The sequence below is a fragment of the Glycine max genome, chromosome 9, assembly GCF_000004515.6.
Source record: "Glycine max cultivar Williams 82 chromosome 9, Glycine_max_v4.0, whole genome shotgun sequence".
NCBI lineage: Eukaryota > Viridiplantae > Streptophyta > Magnoliopsida > Fabales > Fabaceae > Glycine > Glycine max.
The window spans coordinates 32485697-32509923 of NC_038245.2; the positions used below are offsets into that span (position 1 = coordinate 32485697).

Below are 24227 nucleotides of genomic sequence, written 5' to 3' on the forward strand. Positions count from 1 at the left end.
TTTGGATAAGTCATATCGTCCCGTGAAAGCCTTAGACTCCAGCACTGATTGCAGAATCACCACCACTCGATCAACAAATTTTGTAATTAAGGAGAGAGATTGGGGTCACACCTAGGTGTGACCACAAAGATAAAGGGAGAGACTAGTGAATGAGGGAACCATGTGTGAAACCACGAACTATTATTGTATCATTTTTTAGATGCTTTGTTAGCAATTTTGGGTCATATATATATATCACATAATTGAATGAGTTAGGACCATTATAGAATTAGCCAGAATATTAAAGTGGTCAAATCAATATGAAAGTATGGCTAAGGGCATATATGTCATGAAAGGATAATTGTATAGATACCAATGATATTATAATTTGATGGGGGCCAAATTATAATTATCAAATTTGGGGTAACTGATGGCAGTGACCAATCTGACGGGTTATGATCCCCATTTGTAGAGAGTAGCACAATGCATACCGTTTCTCTTCATCCCCATCAGAAGAGAAAATTAAATTCAGATAAAGAAAATAAGGGTTCTCTACAATTGGAAGGTCATAAAACCAATTTTCTGATCAACCTTTCATCATTATCATTCCATTATGGCTAATCCAGGTACGCTTCCGCATTTAGTTTTCATCATGATCTTGAGTATGGGAACACAAAGGGGTTCTATTCATCTCTGTACAGTAATTTTTCTCTACATGAATAGAAAACATGTGGTTAGGATTGATGATTGTCTGGTAGAACACAAAGGGGTTCTATTCATCTCTGTACAGTAATTTTTCTCTACATGAATAGAAAACATGTGGTTAGGATTGATGATTGTCTGGTAGAATGAAATTAGGATGATTGATTGAATCCCTATATTTGGAATTAAATCCCAACATTTGGTATCAGAAGCTCCCATACTTGATTCATGTATGATGTTTGGACAATATACACACATTAGGTACAATGTTTTGAGGAAACAAAATAAGATTATCACATTACTGCGGAATGAACAATGATATAAAAGGTGATTGATAACATCACATTAATATGACAATTGTTAAGAGTACATTGCATGATTGGCAATATGGATATGTTACATGAAAATGATTTTGTAATGTTATTTACATGCTATAAGCATGACAAATTCACATGTAGCAAATGATACTTGGTAACAATAATCAATGTAACACATGTAGAGTAACACTATGGTGCAGGCATAGCAATTTGTTGTGTTAATGGGTTATGCATTTTATGAGTACCATGCACATATTTCATGTGGGATAATAGGTATAAATTTAAATGCATCATTTATGTGTTTGTTCTTACTTTCAGAGGCCACTGCAGTATATTAAAATAATAATCATGGGCCTCTAAAATTTCAAATAAATAAATAAAGTTTAAATAATTTACTCAAGAAACATTTTAATTTTGGATTTGGTGCATCAATGTTCAAAATTCAGTTATGGTATATCATTTTAATTATTTAGCATTTAAGTGAGCTAATTGAATCTAGAAATCACCAAAGTGACCTCTATTGTGTAGATTGTTCATGAGAAATGTTAAATGCTAACATGTGTGATTATTTATATGCACGGTGATTGGCCCAAAGGAAAGTTGTCATTTAACTGAGTTACGTACACACCTGTGATGTTAAACATGTGATAATTATGAGGTTTTTCATGTGAATGATAAGTCACATCAAAAGATTGGTTTGTTATTTAACATGCTTTTATTATCAATGTTTGAACATTACAACAAGGATATCACTAACAATTAATACCACAGTCCAAAGACTTGATATTAATGATGTTCTAGATATCTTGAGATGAGATATACCATTATTTAAATGCGTTGATGAGTGTTATGTGAGCTTATTGTATTATTTGTTTTGATCTTTTTAGTTGTTGCCTCTATATCTGCTAATCTGAATTCAGTTCCAGTTCTTAATGGTGCAAATTTTAAGGACCGGGAAGAGAACATGCAAATTGTTCATGGCTGCATGGATCTAGACCCTACATTAAGGATTGAGAAACCCCCTTCTCCTACGGATTCCAGTACCTCTGAATAGAGGAAACTTCATGAGAAGTGGGATCACTCAAATTGCATGAGTCTTATGATCATTAAGTGTGGCATTCCTGAGGTCTTTAGGGGCACTATTTCAGATGATATAACTAGTGTCATAGATTTCGTTGCTGAAATTGAAAAGCGCTTTGCAAAAACCGATAAGGCGAAAACAAGTACTCCTTCAGAACCGATAAGGCGGAAACAAGTACTCTCCTTCAGAACTTGATTTCCATGACGTATCAAGGAAAAGGAAATGTCAGGGAATACATTATGGGAATGTCAAATATTGCTTCAAAATTAAGGGCACTAAAGCTTGAGCTATCAAAAGACTTACTTATTCATTTAGTGCTGATTTCTCTACCTTCATAGTTTAGTCAGTTTAAGATCTCTTATAACTGTCAGAAGGAGAAATGGTCTCTTAATGAGCTCATTTCATACTGTGTGCAAGAAGAGGAAAGGCTGAAGCAAGAAAGGACTGAAAGTGCTCATGTTGTGAGTACCTCTAAAGACAAGGGCAAAAGAAAAAGGACTGAGGAGCTCAAGAATGAAGCTGCTAAGGGTCCAGGACAAAAGAAACAAAACCAGGGTGACAACTGTTTCTTTTGCAGTAAGCCTGGACATGTAAAGAAGAAATGTACCAAATATCATGCTTGGCATGCAAAGAAGGGGTTGCCTAAGCTACCAGAAGTCAATTGATTCTAAAAGATGGATCTATGTTGGAGATGGTAAATCAGTGAAAGTGGAAGCTATAGGACACTTTAGATTATTATTACGTACTAGTTTTTATTTGGATTTGAAAGACACTTTTGTTGTACCTTCATTTAGACGGAATTTGGTTTCATTTTCTTATTTGGACAAATTGGGTTATTTTTGTTCATTTGGAAACAATGTGTTCAGGTTGTCTTTTAATTCAGATATTGTTGAAACTGGTTCACTCTTGGTTAATGATAATCTATATTTACTTGATATTGTAGCTTCCTATGGTGAATCCTTTAATGCAGAATTGCATGGTACTAAGTGTAGAATTGATAATACAAACTCAGGATCATTATGGCATAAACTCTTAGGTCATATTTCTAAGAACAGAATTGATCGACTTGTGTCAAACGAAATCTTGGATTCCATTGATTTCACAAGCTTTGATATTTGTGTTGAATGCATTAAAGGTAAACAGACTGAAAGCAAGAAATTAGGTGCATATAGAGCTACAGACGTCTTGGAATTGATACATACAGACATTTGTGGGCCATTTCATACACCTTCATGGAATGGTTAACAATATTTTATATCATTCATAGACAATTACTCCAGATATGCATACTTGTTTCTTATACATGAAAAGTCACAATCTCTGGATGTGTTCAAAACATTTAAAGTTGAAGTTGAAAATCAACTCAACAAAAGAATAAAGTGTGTCAACCGTGGTGGTGAATACTATGACAAATATGACGGTTTAGGTGAACAACGTCCGGGGCCTTTTGCTAGGTACCTAGAGGAATGTGGAATCGCCCCACAGTACATCATGCCAGGGTCACCTAGCATGAATGGTGTGGCTGAAAGACGAAACAAAACTCTTAAGGATATGGTAAGAAGCATGATTTGTCATTCTAACTTACCAGAGTCACTCTGGGGAGAGGCACTAAAGACTGCAGCTTACATTTTAAATCGAGTGTCAACTAAGGCAGCTGCCAAAACACCTTATGAGCTTTGGGTTGGGCGAAGGCCTAGTCTAAAACATTTTCATGTATACAGATGTCTAGCTAAGGCAAGGCCTTATAAGCCAAATGAAAGGAAATTGGACTCTCGAACAGTGAGCAACTACTTTGTCGGTTATTCTGAAAGATCCAGGGGCTATAAATATTATGATCCCAAATTAAAAACAATTTTTGAGATGGGAACCGCTACATTCTTTGAGGATATTGAGTTTGGGGGAAAGAATAAGGTTAGAGACTTTGTCTTAGAGGAAGAATCAGTACCAATTCCAGAACCGATTCATACAGTTGCTTTTGATAAAGCAAATTTGGAACCTCTACAAGATATTGTTATTGAATCCCTTACTCAAGATAATTTGGTCGGCCATGAAGAAAAAACTCAAGATCCTCAAGAACCTATGCTTCATGAGTCAATACCTTTGCGGAGATCTACAAGAGAAAGAAGAAGTGCTATTCCAGATGGTTATGTGGTATTTCTTCAGGGATATGAGGAAAATAATGGTATGATGGAAGATGACCCAGTCAACTTCCATCAAGCCATGCAAGATTCCAACTTAGAAAAGTGGATTGCAACAATGAATGAGGAGTATAAGTCCATGCAAGACAACAAAGTTTGGGAACTTGTCCCATTACCTGAAGGTGTGAAACCCATTGGTTGCAAATGGATATTTAAGACCAAGTGGGATTCCAAAGGTAATGTGGAGAGGTATAAGGCTCGTCTTTTGGCGAAGGGCTATTCCCAAAAGGAAGGGATTGACTTTAAAGAGACTTTCTCTCCAGTTTCATCTGAAGACTCTTTTAGGACAATCATGGCTCTTGTTGCACATTATGATTTGGAGCTTCATCAAATGGATGTTAAGACGACATTTCTCAATGGCAACATTGATGAGACAATTTATATGGTGCAACCAGGAAACTTTGTGTCAGGAGACCTAAAGAATATGGTTTGCAAACTGACAAAATCCATTTATGGGATAAAACAGGCATCTCATCAATGGTACCACAAATTTCGTCAAGTAATTCTCTCATTTGGTTTCGAGATGAATCTTATTGATGATTATGTGTATCACAAATTCAGTGGGAGCAAGTACATTTTCCTGGTCTTATATGTTGATGACATACTACTTGCCACTAATGATATAGGCATGTTGCACGAAACCAAGAGATTTCTATCAAGAAACATCAAAATGAAAGATCTTGGTGACACCTCCTTTGTATTAGGAATTCAGATATACCGAGATCGATCTTGGGGTATTCTAGGATTATCACAAAGGAGCTATATCGAAAAGGTGCTTAAAAGGTTTGGCATGCAGGAATGTAAATCCAGGGATACTCCAGTTGCTAAGGGAGACATGTTTAGTCTCAAACAGTGCCCAAAAGGAAATTTGCAAATTCAGGAAATGCAGAAGATTTCTTATGCATCAGCTGTAGGGAGTTTGATGTATGCCCAAGTATATACGCATCCAAATATAGCATACATAGTTGGGGTATTAGGCAGATATTTAAGCAATCCAAGAATGGATCATTGGAAAGCAACCAAAAAGGTTATGAGGTATTTGAAGATAACAAAGTACTATATGCTCACATATAAGAGGTCAAATCAGTTGGAGATCATTGGGTATTCTGACTCAGATTTTGCAGGATGCCTAGATAGTTTAAGATCCACTTCAGGTTACATTTTCATGTTAGCCGGTGGTGCGGTTTCTTGGTGCAGTGCCAAGAAAACCCTTACTACTTCATCCACTATGGTGGGAGAATTTGTGGCATGCTATGAGGCATCAAATCATGAAATATGGCTGAAAAATTTTGTCATAGGGCTGCAAATTGTGGAAGGAATTGAAAGACCACTTAAGTTATATTGTGACAACAAATTAGTTGTATTGTATTCTAACAACAATAGGAGCTCGACCAAGTCAAAGCATATTGACATCAAGTTCCTAGTTGTTAAGGAAAAAGTACAGAGTGAACAAATTTCCATAGAACACTTAGGGACAAACTCCATGATAACAGATCCTCTTACTAAGGGACTTCCACCCAAGGTCTTTCGTGAGCATGTTGCTCACATGGGTGTTTTATAGTTCGAGGAATCTTTGGTTTAGTGGGAGCTACTCACTTTTATGTATTTTATGTTCTATGTTAGATTTTATGCATGCATACATTGACTTTTGGATATATTTGGTTATATTTGGTTATATATATATATATATATATATATATATATATATATATATATATGGTTTATTATTTAGTTATTACACTTTGTACATTAAGGTTATTAAATGATCTCATTGAGGTAAAGTAGGACCAGTTAAAAATAAATGTGTACAGACCACCTTCATGTCATTTTAATCCTACATATTTCATGAAGAGTCTATGTCATTTGATTCTGTCAGCATTAGTGATTATTGATGAGTTTAGTTGTGATTGATACAATGAAAACTGCTTTGGTTCTACATGCGGATGTAATCGATGGACAAAGATTTTTGGAATATGCTTGAGGCGTGTAATGGAAAATTTTGAGCTCATAAAGTCTAACACATTCATAAGGGATTGCAAGGGTATATATATCACATAATTGAATCAGTTAGGGCCATTATATAATTAGCTAGAATACTAAAGTGGTCTAATCAATATAAAAGTGTGGCTAAGGGCATATATGTCATGAAAGGATAATTGTGTAGATACCAGTGATACTATAATTTGATTAGGGACCAAATTATAATTATCAAATTTGGGGTAACTGATGGCAGTTAACAATATAAGGGATTATGGTCCCTATTTGTAGAGAGCAGCGCAAATGTGTATGGTTTCTCTTTATTCCGACAGAAGAGAAAATTCAGAGAAAGAAAAGAAGGGCTCTCTACAATTGGGAGGTCATAAAACCAATTTTCTAATCAACCTTTCATCATCATCATTCCATTATGGCTAATCTAGGTATGCTTCCGCATCTAGTTTTCATCATGATTTTGAGTATGGGAACACAAAGGGGTTCTATTAATCTCTGTATAGTAATTTCTCTCTACATGAATAGAAAGCATGTGGTTAGGATTGATGATTGTCTGTTAGAATGAAATTAGGCTGATTGATTGAATCCCTATATTTGGAATTAAATCCCAACATGCTCCATATATTTGCAATCAAAACAAGATGTTATATATAACTAATATTATGTTTTTCAATTTTAGTATTTTATTTTTCTTTGATTTTGAAAAATAGATCATGTAATATCTACGTACTATAATCAGCTTACTAAGAAAGATTGGTTCAGCCAAAAAATTGTGAAAAACTTTTATCTAGATAGTATCAAAATTTATGATGAATTTGAATGAGTATATTATCCAAATTATTTGTAAAGAAACCATAGCATTAATCCTAATCTCCTATATATTAATTATAATATATGTTGGAGGGGAAATGCGGTGTTTGGATCAACTTACCTACAACACTAGTTATTAATCTTGTTGAAATTGCAATTAAGGAAATCTTTTATGTTCCTCTCAGGTTTAATTACTATAAACCTTGTACAAAGACAAGGTATCTATTCATGCTACATAAGATTGTTATAATTATCTAATTTTAATAATTGTAAGCTTTGTTATTATAAAAGATTGTTTTAATTAAATTATCTAATTTTTAAAATCCAAATGGAAATGTTTGTCACATATCTTATAGAAGCCACATATTATAGATTGGATCACGCATGTTAGTTTTCATAATTATATTGGTGCATGCATGAGGGTTTCTGTTACTACCATGCTGAACCAAACTATCTGATGCTAGTTTGTTGGATTATTCCTGAAACAAGCTACACAATCCCTCCAAATGCATCACACCAAGGCACAATGGGAAGATGATAGCTCAAACTGCAACAAGTTTGAAGGCAAAAGTATTCATTTTGCAAAGTTATGGTCTCTTGTGGTCAGAACAATAAGCTTCTTCTTCATATTGTCAAGGTATATCTTGGTTTCATTTTCTTTTGTTTTAATGTTTCAGTTAATGTGGCTGTGTTGGTCAACCCATCCATCTTGTTGGTAGGCTGAGTTGGTTCGTTGATTTAATTTCCCATTAGATTCCTATACTTGCCCAAACTAGTGCCTATATGAGGAGCCAGTTTTGGTCATGAATATAATTTCCTTTTTCATGTTTTAGATTTTAGTCCCCTCAATTATAATTTCCTTACCTACATTATAAAAAGACGGTGTATGTAGTTTTAAGTCATGATTTCATGATTGAAAAGTGTATGTAATTTATTATTTTTCTTTTCCTGAAGACATTGTAATTGGTTACTTCAAAGTAGCACATTGGCTACATTGTGATGAGGCTATATGTCCTTTTGACCATGAAATAATTTGTAAATGTTGTTCTATTTTAGTTACTTTGTTGAATACATGAAAAATATGTTATAATATCTTGATCGTGTCTTAAGATTAATTTAAAATATCTTAGATTATCTCTTGGGATTGATTTTCATATTTTCTTATATTTTCATCATTTATTTTCTCATTTAATTCAGATTATGAGTCTAGTATTATATAAAGGTCATCTATCTTGTATTAGTAAAATAGTCTCTTAATTTTTTTATACATTTTGTTTTAAAAGAAAATACATTCTAAGATGGTTATCAATAGAATCGTCTTAGAAAGTCTACTTTCTAAGACAGTTATTTACGATTTTTCAAAAAATCATCTTAAAAACCTCTATTTTTATTTAAAATAAATACATTCTAAGACGGTTTTCGAAGAAAACTATCTTAGAATCTTGATATTTTTTATTTTAAAAAAAATATATTCTAAGACGGTTTTCATGTAAAAACTGTCTTAGAATCCTCAATCTTTTAATTTTTTTTAAAAAAAATACATTTTAAGACGGTTTTCAAGTCAAAATCCTTTTAAAAAAACTATTATTCTAAAACGATTTTAACTTGAAAACCGTCTTAGAAAGGTACCCTTCTAAGGCGGTTATGTGCTTGAAAATCGTCTTAGAATGATAACTTTTCTAAGACGGTTTTTTAGGAATCGTCGTGGAAAGTCTTGACTTTCCAGGACATTGACCTCAAAGACGGTTCAAACTTATCGTCGAATGGCTCAAAAAACCATCGTCGAAGATCCTTTTTCTAGTAGTGCATGATTGGGTTACACTTGGCCTAGCAGTTGAATCTAATGTGAAATAAAACCCTAACATTTATCTAGAAAGTAGAGACCACAGGTTACAACATTGAGAGCCATCAAGAATCTTGATTCAATGACTCTTGAAGAGCTCATTGGAATTCTTAAAATCCATGAACAAGACTTTGCTCAAGACGAAGGAACAAAGAAAAAGAAGTTGCTAACCCTTACGGTTCTAAAGAGTCATCATCCAAGGCCATTGTTGTTAATGAGACTTCAAAAGAAGAATCTGACAATGATGAATCTGATGAAGAAGATGATGAGCTAAGTCTGATCACCGGAAAGATCAAGAGGATTTGGAAAAACAAGAATCCCTCCAGGTTCAACAATTCATCCAAAAGACCCTTCTATAAGAAGGAGAAAATTCTAGTCATCTTCTATGAGTGCAAGAAGTTAAGACACTTCAAGTCAAAATGTCCTGATCTTGAAAAGTCACAGGATAAGAAGAAGAAATTATTTAAGTCCAAAGAAAAGATCCTCACGAGCACTTGAGAGGACCTGGATGCGTCCACTAGTAAAGCTGAATCAGTACTAGACGCAAGTTTAGATGACAAGGATTATCAGCCTGATGACACTGTCGATTCTGATGGTGAAGAGGTAATATTCAAATCTAGAGAAGATTTAATTAAAGGATACAATCAACTTCTATCTGCCTCTACTCGCATCTCTAAAGCTTATAGAAAACTAAACATACATTTTCAACATCTTGAAAGAGACCATGAGGATCTCAAGAAAACTCATCAAGTTCATTTAGTTGATTTTGTCCTAAAAAACACTTCACTTGGTAATGTACAAGACACATATGTTTGTGAGGAAGTCAATGCATTACTTGACGAAAAGGTATCTAGTAGACCCAAGACTCTTCTTAAGGATTTTCAAGACTTGGAAGAAAGGATGAAATCCTTAACTGAAGCTCTTGAAGATTTAGAAGATGAACGCAAGGAAATCCTTACACAAAAAATCTTACTTCAAAAAGAATGCACCCTTGCTAATAATGAACTTGATAAGTTGAAAAAGAAGAACTCAAATCTCTGGATGGAATGTCAACTTTACAAAAAGATTTCTTCTAATTTAAAATAAATGCTTAAGGGACGTGATGTCTTAAAGGAACTACCTCTTGAGATTGTAAAACTCTATGAGGAGATAGAAACCTTGAGAGATAAACTAGGCAAAGTTTTTGGTGGTCACAAAGCCGTTAACAAAATTATTAAGGCGCAAAGAAACCCCAAAGAAAAATCTGGCCATGGTTTCAAAGGCAAAAAAATGTACATGGTGAAAAAGTTACTATTTGCTATTTTTGTGAAAAAGTCGGTCATGAAACTCATAAGTGCAAGGACCTCCTTATAAAGGGCAACCCATCAAAGTGTCCATCCAGTGCTTAGCAGCACCCATATGTTAACAAGGAAAAAGGACCCAAAAGGATTTTGGTACCTAAGAATAAAATAATTCATGTTGTAGACCACCTGTAGGAAAGAAACACCAGTCATGGTACCTAGACAGTGGCTGGTCATGACACATGATAGGAAAAAAGTCTAAGTTCTAATCCCTAAGCCCTAAGTTTGGTGGGGTGGTCACTTTTGGAGGGAATCAGAAAGGTCTGATAACTAGTGTAGGTAAGGTCTGTATTCCTCCCTATCCTCCTATTGCTAATGTTTTACTTGTTAAATGATTGACGCATAATTTGTTGAGCATAAATCAATTATGTGACAGTGGATACAATGTCACCTTTAATAAGGATATGTGTATCATCTAGAACAAGGACAACTCTTCACTATTCTCTAGTAAGAGACAAGGAAATCTTTATAAGATTAAACTTGGTGATCTATCCAGTCAAAAGATGTCATGCTTACTCTTAGTAAGAAAACATCACTAGATATGGCATAGGAAGCTTGGTCATGCTAGCTAGAGGTTAATCTTAAAGCTTTAACAGCATAGCCTTGTAATAGGACTTCCAAAGCTGTCATATCAAGATGATTCTCTTTGTGAAGCTTGCTAGAAAGGGAAACAAGTAAAAAGTTCTTTCAAAGTCAAAAATGTTGTTTCCACTTATTGGCCGTTAGAGCTCCTCCACCTTGACCTATTTGGACCAACCAATACTACATCCCTCACTGGACATAGACATGGTCTAGTCATAATGAATGATTACACCAGATGGACATGGGTCATGTTCCTAACCCACAAGGATGAATCTTTTGATGCCTTCTATAAATTTTATAAAAGAATTCAAAATTAAAAAGTTTTTTTATATTTGTATCTCTTCAATCAGAAACGACCATAGGGGAGAGTTTGAAAATAATCTTTATTGAAAACTTTTATGAAGAGAATGATATTCACCATAACTATTCCACTCCAAGAACACCACAACAAAATGGAGTTATTGAGAAAAAAAATAGACCTCTTCAATAAATGGCTAGAACCATGCTTAACGACTACTCTACCCCTAAACGCTTCTAGGCTGAAGCAATAAACATTACCTATTACATATAGAAAAAAATTTATATAAGGTCAATCTTAAAGAAGACTCCCTATGAATTATGGAAGGGCTGTAGGCCCAATATCTCTTATTTTCACCCATTTCGATGTCAGTGTTTCATTTTAAACACCATGGATAACCTTGGAAAGTTTGACTCCAAATGTGATTTTGGAATCTTACTTTGATACTCTGAATCTTCCAAGGCATATAGAGTGTATAACTCCAGAACCTTGACTGTGGAAGAGACCATTCATTTAAGATTTAATGACAAAATGCTTGACACCACAATGTCAAAGCTAGATGAGTTCTTTGTAGAGATGAAAATAGAAAATATCGCCAAGTTTATTGCTACGTCCAATGAAGACCAACTTGCATCCAACTCACCAATGGACAATCAACCTAAAGAAGTCAAAGTACCAATTGGGCATTTGTTGAGGAAACATCATCCAGAATCTCAGATCATTGGTGATCCTAAGGACAAGGTCTAGACAAGGAACTCTCTCAAGCATACAACGCTACTTTATGAGATTAAGTTAAAACACATAGATGGTGATGCTATGTCTGATGAATACTGGGTCAAAGCAATGAAAGAAAAGTTGGACCAGTTTTTAAAAAATGATGTCTGGAAGCTTGTAGAACTCCCCAAAGTAAGATCTACTCTTGGAGCAAAGTGGGTGTTCAAAAGCTAGACAAAATAGGTAAGGTTGTGAGGAACAAGGCTAGACTTGTGACCAAAGGTTACTCACAATAGGAAGGTATACATTATATTGAAACTTTTGCTCCTGTTGCTCATCTAGAGGCAATATGCATTATACTATCCTTTGTTGCTCATCATGGTATGATGTGGTATCAAATAGACGTAAAAAGCACTTTCTTCAATGGACTTATCAAGAAGTTTATGTGGAACAACCCCCTGGGTTTGAGAGTTCTATCTACCCTCATCATGTTTTCAAAATTAATAAAGCTTTGTATGGTTTAAAGCAAGCTCCTCAAGATTGGTATGAAAAGTTAAGTTCATTTTTAATTGAAAATGGCTTTACAAGAGGAAAGGTAGATACTACTTTGTTTCACAAAGATTATGGAAGTCAATTCCTAATCATTCAGATATATATGGATGATATCATATTTAGAACTACTAATGACTCTCTATTAGTCGGTTAATACGACTAACTTTTATGTAAGAAACGATTGTAAATTGTACACAACTCCTCCCATTTATAGTTCTTTTTGTAGTATTATAATTACTTTTTGTTAATATAGGTAATCAGTACTTAGTATCCCAATTTTGTGTATTTAATGATCATTCCATTTCAATTTTAGGTAAAATGGGCAATATTGGTAAAGTGTAGAATTTATTGATTCGCTAAGTCATTTCATGCGCTGAGTGAGCAATCCGCTAAGCGCGACATCCGCTGGCTGAGTGCATAGAAGACTCTGGAAGAAGGATGAGTTGTATAGAAGCACTAAGCAAGTGTCAACTCACTAAGCGCACTGCTTGCATCCTTCAGGTTGAGCGAGAAGACTAGCGCTAAGCCAAAAGCCACTTATGCATGCTAAGCGAGCGATGATCTCGTTAAGCGCACGACCATCGACAAAATTGCCTATTTAAGCTGAAATCTCGAATTTGGAAGGAAAGAGTTTTTTTAAGGGTTTTTTTCTTAGTTTTTAGTTTTGGCTGTGGAGAGACTGAGAGATAGTGGAGCTTGACAAGGAAGCCATCTTATGGAGCTTTGGATGAGATTTAGAGTGATTGTGAGGTTTCTAGAGGTGGAGGAGACACCCCCATTACTTGTACTTCTTCAGTCTTTCATTTTCTCTTTTCATTGTTGTAAAAGAAGCTTCCCTGCTATGGAGAGCTAAATCCTCAGTTGGTTCTTTCTATGGGGTACTTGATGTAAATACTTTCATATTTATCTAATAATGTTTTATATGTTCACTGTGCTATTAGTACTTAATTCTAGTGTGCCTTTGCCTTGATCACGCGACTGCATGCTTAGTTAGGGTCACTCAACATTGGGAAATGGTTTGATCCTTAGAACCTGATAGGACGGGGCTAGATTATCGTATTTTCACGAGACATCAGTGTACGATAACTTAGTTTTTGGTAAGTTATGTCTTAATGCGGTTCTGGTTAATTTTAGTCCAACAAGAGACATCTGAGGACGATGCTCGATTAGGATTAGGCTAAACATGCGCGAGACATCGGGGTTTAGTAGTCTAGGAGACAACATAGAACACAGGAACATTGTTAGGTAGAGAACATCCTTAGTAACATCAGTCCACCCAGTAGGAAGACCAACAAGTTGTCTATCTCTCTTCACACACCACTACTCACCTTTACTTGCTTTTGAAAAGTTAGTTTACATACTTTTCCATACCACACACCAAAATTTTATCACAAGACACTTATTTGCTGAACCACAGCTTTACCAAGTAAAACAAGTTCCCCGAGAGTTCGATACTCGATATTCACTTATCGTTTTATAGTACTTGAGCGATCTGGTACACTTGTCGGCCGTCGACCACTCTCTGTGCGAGGATTTTTCCAAGCTTATACAGGCATAGTTTCAGATAAGTATGATGGGAGAATTGAAGTTCTTCCTTGAACTTCAAATCAATCAAATAGATGAAGGCATATACATACATCAAACCAAGTACGTGAAGGAACTTCTGAAGAAGTTTAAAATGGATGATGCAATTCAAATGAAAACTCCTATGCATCCAACCAGTTTACTTGCACTGAACGAAGAATCAAAGTAGGTGGATGAAAAGACATACAGAGGAATGATAGGATCTCTTTTGTATCACACTGCGTCCATACCTGACATTATGTTTAGTGTATGTCTCTGTGCTAGGTTCCAAAAGGAACCATGGGAAGTTCATTTATTTGCAGTTAATTGCATATTTAGATACTTAATTGGAACTCCTAATCATGTTTATGTTTTAAGAGAGAAAAGGAATACAGGTTTCTTGGTTAATGTGATGCGAATTTTGTTGGAGATAAAGTAGAAATAAAAAGCACCAGTGGAGGTTGTCACTTCATAGGTGGATGCTTAGTTTCTTGGACGAGCAAGAAACAAGGGACAATACCTCTATAAACAACAAAGGCAAAGTATATATCAGCTACAAGTTGTTGTTCTCAATTCTTGTGGATCAAACATTATCCTAAGGATTACAACTTGTTTGAGAGTAAAATTCCTATCTTTTGTGACAATATTGCTACCATAGATCTTTCTAAAATTCCTATCATGCATTCATGTTCCGAACACATAGAAATAAAACATCATTTCATAAGGGATCATGTTTAGAAGGGTACTGTGGAATTATAGTTTGTATCCACAGAAGATTAGCTTGCCAATTTATTTACAAAACCACTTACTAAGGACAGGTTAATCTCGTTAAGAGAAAGACTTGAATGTGTCCTGTGGAATGAAGTTTCAAATCCATGTGTGAAGCATTAACACATCATTAAGTGTCCAAAGGACCTATCATTCAATGAGCTTAGTCAATACTTGTACACTACACACATCCGTCTAATATATGGATTGTGATCCTAGACACAAGTTTAGTGAAACACAGGGTTTTGAGTACATATGTGCTGAGTTTCGAAAAAGCCCATATCCTTTCAACTTACCCCCGCATTCTCTTTTTCTCTCTTCACCCTAAACACTTAACTATCACTATCACTCATCATTACGACCTTTCATTATCAAACCTTTTGCAAACCTTACACATTCTCTCTCTCAGAAACCTCTCTTTCTCTCAGAAACTTGTCAAAACCCTAGCAATGGCCAAGAAACAAAATCAACCCCAAGTTGCCCAAGCCAAACCAAATTTCAGAAACAGCCCTCCATTTGCTTCATCTGAGGAAGAGTCTCCATACAGATTACCAGTCCTGCATCTATGACTATCCTTGTTACGAAAGTTACAATGAATGACAAGAAACCCAAAGTCCACGTCGAACACTTCTTCGACATGGAGTCTTTGGAAAACATTGGGTACATCATTAAAGCCCACCTCATGTTATGTGGCATCAACCACTTTTTCGAGGACCCTAAGGCAGTGGTGCCTGAACACATCTGCGAGTTCTAGAGGACTACCAAAGTTTATAGGAATGAATTCATTTGAGGCTACTTTGTTGTAAAAGTACTAGAATAACATTAAAGATGTCTGTTGAAACGATTACTCAAGCCATTGGGTGTGAGCGATATGGCACAAAATTCATGAATAGTTGGGGAGACGAACTGGAAGACCATATTTGGCACTCTTTGTGGGGACCTAACTGGGCTAAGACCCTAAGGAGATATGGAACATTGTTCAACAAGGCTAAAATCTTCCAACAGATTGTCAACAAAGCTATCATTCACAAGCAAGGCTCAAAGGATTTTTTGTCTAACACCCACAAGTTTATTCTGTACCATCTGATGGAAGGCACTCCCTTTGACTTGCCCCAGATTCTCTTCAACTTCTTTGTAAGTAAAGTGATGATGGACAAGTGCATCGAGAAAGACATATACCATAGTGTTGTCCTCACTAAGGTATTTGAAGCCCATGGAGTAATAAGGAAGTTCTTGTATGAGACACCCATGGATGTACAAGATAAAATTTACCTGGATAGGTGTCTTTACCGAAGCAGAAAGCCTTCATCCAAGAAAAAAATTTGAATATGAGGCTAGTAGATGATGGCTCATTCCAACAAACTCCCCAGGTGGATGATTCCATACTTTTTGAACTTCATCAAAAGTTTGGACTCAACATTAGGCGAGACAACCAGTTGGATGCAGTATGGGAAAAATCTGCAAAAGAATAACAAGTGGATGTAGAACACACAACCACTAAAGCTTAACAAAGAACCATGAAGAGGATGGATTCATCTTCATCTAAGGCTACTCCTTCTCAATAAAATCCACCTCCTAGTCTCGTAGCTCCCAAAGAAATAGGTGCCATGACAAATGTCACCAAAAAGCTTGCATCGAAGAAGCAAAAGCCTTTGTCAACTACAGAACGCCTAAGGGCACTCAGTGAGACTGAGAGTGATGATAATCAAGCCTTGATGTTTACAAAGTGAGAAAACCAACACCATAGGTTCCTCCTCCTACTCAACCTCACACTAGCAAGTGAGAAAAGAGAAAGCTCGAAGACCCAAGTATCCAAAGGGTGAGCAATCCTCTACTACTGCTAATGCTACCAACAAACCTCCACCCGTAGAGATTCCACTAGTTTGCGAGCAAACTTCAACAATTTATTAGTTTGAACGTAGTCATCATGCACACTGAAACCATCTGCCTCCAAAAGAATAAGAGAATTGAGTCCACTAGAGATATGGACGATGAAGTTCAATATGAAGCCCCTCCATCTCCCTTCCACCTTGATCGCTTCCAACATCAAGGTCCACTTGCCATCGACCCCAACCTCATTGCTGATGATATAGCAAGGTTATGTTTTCTTATGGCCTTTATTTCTAAGAATTTGTACAACATTCAAAGAAATCTGGATGCAGAATTCTAATCCCCAATAGATTGGACACAATTTCTTTTGGATGTTGAAGAAGAAGTAGCACATACCCTCTGTCCATGCATAAAGCTGATCAAGTTACATCATTTACTACTGTTGGATCGAGTGGCCACATAATAATTAAGAAGGGGCGGGTTGAATTAATTATTTCTAAACCTTTACCAATTAAAAAATTACTCTTTAAGGCTTTTACTAAATTGTTAAGAGAATGAGGAGTAGAAGAGAAACTTAACAGAAAGTAAAAGCGGAAATTAAATGCACAGCGGAAAGTAAAAGAGTAGGGAAGAAGGAAACAAACAAACAAGAGTTTTTATACTGGTTTGGCAACAACCCGTGCCTACATCCAGTCCCCAAGCGACCTGCGGTCATTGAGATTTCTTTCAACCTTGTAAAAATCCATTTACAAGCAAAGATCCACAAGGGATGTACCCTCCCTTGTTCTCTTTGAACCTAGTGGATGTACCCTCCACTAGAACTGATCCATAAGAGATGTACCCTCTCTTGTTCTCAGTCAAACCCAAGTAGATGTACCCTCTACTTGTACCACAAAGGATGTACCCTCCAATGTGTTAAGACAAAGATCTTAGGCTGTTAAACCTTTGATACTTTGTGAATGGGGATACAAAAGAATTCTCAGGTGGTTAGTCCTTTGAACACTTTTGTATTAGGGAAAGGGAAGAATCAAAAGAATTCTCAGACTGTATCGTTTTGAATTCTTTGACAAGGGAGAAGGGAGACACAAAAGAATTCAGGCGGTTAGTCCTTTGTTCTTTTGGAGAAGGGAGAAGATAGACACAAAAAGAATTCAGGCGGTTAGTCCTTGGCGAATTCTTTTTGGCAAAGGGAGAAGAGAATGAAAAGATGAATAGCACAAGTTTTCAAGGTTTGGAAAACCAGAAAACTTCATAAAGCTTTTGGTACAAAGAAGAAGAAGAAGTTCAAAGAGATTCAAGGCTTGTAAAGGATTGATTAGAAAAGTAAAGTGTGAAGGAATTAATTAAAATGCAAAACAAAGCCTTGTTTTTATAGACTCTTCATGTCTGGTCAAGAAGACCATTTAGAAGAGTTATAACATTTAGAAAAACTTAAAACCAATTTGAAAAAGTCAAAAACCTTTTGAAGAGTTACATCTTTTGATTTATTCAGAAACAAACACTGGTAATCGATTACCAAATTAGTGTAATCGATTACACAAAGCTTTTAAGTGAAAGGATGTGACTCTTCACTTTTGAATTTGAATTTCAACCTTCAAGGGCACTGGTAATCGATTACCAAAACATTGTAATCGATTACAGCTTTTTGAAAATAATTGCAACGTTGTAAATTCAGTTAGAAAACTTTTTCAAACTCATTTTGCTACTGGTAATCGATTACAACAATATGGTAATCGATTACCAAAGAGTAAAAACTCTTTGGTAAAAGGTTTTGTCAAAAACTCATGTGCTATTCAAAGTTTTGAAAAACTTTTTAATACTTATCTTGATTGAGTCTTTTCTTTATTCTTGAATCTTGAGTCTTGAGTCTTGAATCTTGAGATCTTGAACCTTGAATCTTGATTCTTGATTCTAGGCTTTCTTCTTGATTCTTTTCTTGAACTCTTGACTTGTTCTAGATTCACTTGAGATGTTCTTTGATCTTTGAGCTTTTTGTTCATCACCTTTGTCATCATCTTTTGTTGTCATCATTGTTATTATCAAAACACCTTTGAATCACATTCACCATGAAGCTTTGCTTCTACAACTACTAAACTGGATTCACATGCAGGGAATGAAGTTCTTCCTCCACCAACATGGAAGCGTCATCATCCTAAGGTATCCAAGCCTTCATCCATTCTGGCCTCGCACGGAGATTTTTACAAGATTCCATCAGGGGCCTACAGAGAAAAGGTGAGCTACGATAAGGACATCATTAGGGTTTTGAAATATTGATGGCCAATAGATTGACCCATCCTCTAATGATTTCCCACCACCTTTTCTGCGTCCAAAGCACATCTATCTCTTGACTCCATTGTCCAAGTTCAATCCTTTATTATATGGCCATCAAGCCCTTCCTTTGACTAAGGACAACATCTTTAATGTTGGAATGATTATGATGCAATACAAGTTGACTAATCAGTGACCCAGTTATCCGTTTGGTATTCACATCAAACCAACCACCACTATCAAGTTCGTTTCAGATCAAATTGCTCCAAGGTTTCCTCCATTGGACCCCAGGAAGAAGAAAGGAAAGGTTCCTTCTCACACCAAGCATATGCCTCATCCTGATCCAAAGGATAATATTTCATTGCATCCAATTCCTTATGATTGGAGCAGGTACTTCACCAAGGATGCTGTTAAGAAAATCGTTGCTCTGAAGCTAGATGCTGAGTTTGATCAAAATGACTTCATACTCTTTTATTTTTAAAGACATGTATGAAACACACATCAAGGAAGAAAGAGTGAGAAAGTGGAGCTTGAACGCTATAGAGTTGTGACCGTGGATCGCATGCTTCATCCTTTCTCTAATTGATCTTGTGCTCTGCGCAATAATCGGCTAGTTTCTTCAAAGGATTGGATGTAATCTTTGTACCCTTATATATAAAATCTTTTATACTCATTACTAGCGATTTCATTCTATTAGTAATGCTTGATTCTATTTGATCACTAGTTTCATGAAATTAGATTTTAAGTTTGACGGGAAAGTACTCTCTGAATTTGAACTGAATGAATTTACTCTTTACATTACGTTTCTAGGAATAGAACATAATGTTTTGATTGCAAATAGCATGAGATTATGATTCTAATGCTGGGATATTTACTTCATATGTGAGAGATCAATATTCATTAAATATTCTTAGGATTCTTGAATGCGAGGGATCAATTCGAGGTAATTTAATGTGTGCATTAGTGATGTTAGAAAATGATTCATATATGTTTATCTTATTAAGATACTGAGGGTATTCATGATGAAATCCAATCTTATGTTTTTCTTGAATTAATTTAATCTGTTTTAATTATTTATGTAATTTATGTATTTCCAATGCACTAATTCTGTTATTTCCGTTATTTTTGTTATTTCGTTACTTTCATTATTTTTGTTATTTATGTTAAACCCATGATATTTTGACTAAATTTTTACATAACTATTGAACTGTTTACTTTTATCTGGAGGAATTGAGAAACTCAAGTCCTTGTGGAGACGATTTCTTTTACAAAATCAGTAACCTACAATGACATTGGTATACTTGCCAGTAGTCTAACAATGATATGGTGTGGAGGTTAAGAGAAGATTCTAAAATAGAAAGCTCGAAAGGTAAATTTGTGCCAAGATGGGAAAGCCCATTTTGTGTTACATAATCTTTGCAAAATGGTTCTTATAGGCTTGAAGACATGGCAAGATAAAAAATAAGTGTTTTTGCTAAAGAGGTTTTAACAAGGCACACCTGAGTATCCATGTAAAAGGATGACTCTTTATGAACTAAATCATCAACAAAATCCTTTTACACTATACATTGCCTAATTTATATATTTTCTCATCTATTTTATTATCTGGTAGTTTATTTAATAGTCTATACCAAGACTAGTTGATAATGACCAGAGGTCAAATCCAAAACTCCAAGCCTTTGCAAGCAATTCTCAAGAGGTCAAATCTGAACCTCAGCTTTTTCGAGCAATTCTCAAGAGGTAGAATTTGAACCTCAGCTTTTTCAAGCAACTATCAAGAGGTCGAATTGAAACCTCAAACCATACTCGGGAATTTTCAAGGGATCGAATCCAAACCTTCAGTTTACAAGAAAATAAACCAAGGTCAATGATGTGCCATCATTTTCTTCTATTTTCTAAACCCTTTTTGCACCATTTTAATTATTGATTGGTCTTAATTGTCAATTAATTAGGCAGTTTTATTATTTGGGCTCAATTAGCTAATTTGATGTTTTTAATCTAATTTCAGGAATTAATGAAACATTGGGCTTAATCCGGATTTTGGTTGTGGACTTGAAGAGGGCAAATAAAGCAGCGCTTACCTTAGTTAATTTCTAATTAGGAAATTTCGCAATTTTATTTTATGTTGTTCAGTGTTTATTTCGTTTTGGGCCAGAGTATTGTAATAGGGCCCAGTGACTTTGAGTGACTCTTTTTAAATAGCTGCCTTGGGATTCGTGCAGGGCATTCTATTCTGTTATGCTATTCATTATTCAGAGCTTTGTTTTAGGGTTTTCGTTTTTCTGTTTTTGACGTTTCTGAGTTCGTAATGCAATTTTACGTTTTCTGCTTCTAATTACAATTTCGTTCTTGCTTCTTCTTCTACTCTCATTTACGTTTTTGTTCCATTTTACATTTCTGTTCGTTTACGTTTCTGTTTCATGTTTCAATTGCGTTTTCTGTTTGAATCCATGGAAGGCTAGATTTTCTGGTGTTGTTTCCTTTTGAGGACGAAGCCCAACTCTCTTTGAGGTTTCGCTTGTAATGTGGTTTCCTGGCAGTTCTCCCTTCACCAGTATCCCAAATTCATGAATATTAATCAGTGCACGCTTCGTGTTCGATTAATTGCCTCTGAGCCTAACTTGCGTTCATGCTTAATGGACGAAGGGCTAACTGGTGTATGTGGTGCCTAATCACGTATTGAAAACCCTAAGTTGATTTTCGCTTAGTAAATTGAAATAGGGTTGGATTAAGTGGTTGACTGTTAGGGACGAATTCTCCAACCCAGGATAAGAGAATGGCTTCTGAATCAGAGGAAACAACCCGTTTTTAATATTAGTAGTTTCGTATTTCAGTTTACTTGTTCTGCTCTTCAATCACAAAACAAACAAACCCCCCCAATCGTTACTGTTACTGCAAGTATATTATGAACATTTGGTTTGTCACTGCTCGTTGGGAAACGACCTAGGATCACTTCCTAGTTACTGCATTTTCATGTTTATTTGATTCGGGTACGGCCTCGATCAAATTTGGCGCCGTTGCCGGGGAGCAGTGTCCAAAGGTTCATAATAGCTAGCTAGTGTTGTGTGTTTAATCCTTTCGTGTTTTATGTTTAATTGTTAGTATTGTGTTAGTATGTGTGTTAGTGTTGTTTAGTGTCCTGGTATTTTGTTTAATGTGTGTTATGTTTCAGTTTTTCCATTAAGCGTTTCCCCTGTTTCAATCTTGGTTGTTTTGCTGTGAAGATTGTGCTTGAAAACAGAGTAGTAGTAGAAATCAGCTTGCGGAAAAATAGAGTAGTAGTAGAAATCAATTAGAGACGGATTTTAGCGACCACCCATGCTGAATTATTTGAGATTTTTTGTTTTAGTAGCTAGGGTTGTTATTTTTGGCTGAATTTTTTTGTGGTAACTTCTTTTAATCCATATTGTGTGGGGAAAAATAGCTAGAGCCTTTAGTTTGGTCAGATTTGAAAGTTCCAAAAAACTAGCAAATTTTGTGTTTGTCAAAACTTCAAACGGCCATAACTTTTGCTCCGGTTATCAGAATCGCAATTATTATATATGCATTTGGGGTAGAAAAAAATTTCCTACGCCGTGGCAGCCAGGCCGGCTGAGGTCTCCATCGTCCAAAAAAAGCGATTCTGTCAAAAGTTTTTTATTTTTCAAGTTTTATTCACTTATTTTTCTTAACCTACCATTTTTAGCTTTCATAGTTAGACTTTGAATTTTTGTCTGAAATTTTTTGTGCTATCTTCTCATCATTTTATAGGGTTGCTCACAAAATTTCAAGTCATTTGGATATCATTTGAGGGTAGCTGTAGTTCAAACCTACACCTTTATTTACATGACAAGGCGACTAGTTGTGTGCATGCTGAATGTAGTGTATGACTAGAGGCAATCCATCTGACTTACAACCCTTTGATCTTGAGATAGATAGGACATTTCATAGATTAGTTAGGCATCATTTTATACCTTTTGATCATTCTGAGCATTCCATAACTGGTGAATCTGTGCATTCTGTTATTGGTGATTTTGAACATCCTGATCTTGAGCATTATAATTTTGAGCATTCTGATTCTGAGCATTCTGATTTTGCACATTTTGAGAACATGGCACAACCTCCACCTCGTGAGAGGACTCTAAGGGAAATGGCTGCACCTGATTTCACCTACGAAAGCTTGTGCATCCAATACCCTGATGAGGATGTCCCATATGTTCTTAAAACTGGAGTAATTCATTTGCTTCCAAAGTTTCATGGCCTTGCAGGTGAAGACCCGCACAAACATTTGAAGGAATTTCATATTGTCTGCTCCACCATGAAACCCCCAGATGTCCAAGAGGATCACATATTTCTGAAGGCTTTTCCTCATTCATTAGAGGGAGTGGCAAAGGACTGGTTGTATTACCTTGCTCCAAGGTCCATCACGAGCTGGGATGACCTTAAGAGAGTATTCTTAGAAAAAATTTTCCCTGCTTCCAGGACCACAGCCATCAGGAAAGATATCTCAGGTATTAGACAGCTCAGTGGAGAGAGCCTGTATGAGTACTGGGAGCGATTTAAGAAACTATGTGCCAGTTGCCCTCACCATCAGATTTCAGAACAGCTTCTTCTCCAATATTTTTATGAAGGACTCAGTAATATGGAGAGAAGTATGATAGATGCTGCCAGTGGTGGAGCCCTTGGAGACATGACTCCTGCTGAAGCCAGAAATTTAATTGAGAAGATGGCCTCCAACTCTCAGCAGTTTAGCGCCAGAAATGATGCCATAGTCATTAGAGGAGTGCATGAGGTAGCTACAAACCCATCTGCATCATCTGAAACTAAGAAGCTTGAAGGCAAACTGGATGCATTGGTTAACTTGGTAACCCAGCTGGCCTTGAATCAGAAATCTGTACCTGTCGCAAGGGTTTGTGGTTTGTGCTCCTCTGCTGACCACCATACAGACCTTTGCCCTTCCATGCAGCAACCTGGAGCAATTGAGCAGCCTGAAGCTTATGCTGCAAATATTTACAATAGACCTCCTCAACCTCAGCAGCAAAATCAACCACAGCAGAACAATTATGACCTTTCCAGCAACAGATACAACCCTGGATGGAGGAATCACCCTAACCTCAGATGGTCCAGCCCTCAGCAACAACAGCAGCCTGCTCCTTCCTTCCAAAATGCTGCTGGCCCAAGCAGACCATACATTCCTCCACCAATCCAACAACAGCAACAACCCCAGAAACAACCAACAGTTGAGGCCCCTCCACAACCTTCCCTCGAAGAACTTGTGAGGCAAATGACTATGCAGAACATGCAGTTTCAGCAAGAGACCAGAGCCTCCATTCAGAGCTTAACCAATCAGATGGGACAATTGGCTACCCAATTGAATCAACAACAGTCCCAGAATTCTGACAAGCTGCCTTCTC

At 36.1% G+C, this 24227-nt stretch overlaps 1 non-coding gene across 1 annotated transcript; it reads right to left on the bottom strand.

Moving 5' to 3' along the window:
- Positions 1 to 23302: 23302 nt before the first annotated feature.
- Positions 23303 to 23409, bottom strand: LOC112997968 (small nucleolar RNA R71). The gene has a single exon (XR_003263015.1). It is a non-coding gene; the product is annotated as a small nucleolar RNA R71 (small nucleolar RNA).
- Positions 23410 to 24227: the final 818 nt, after the last annotated feature.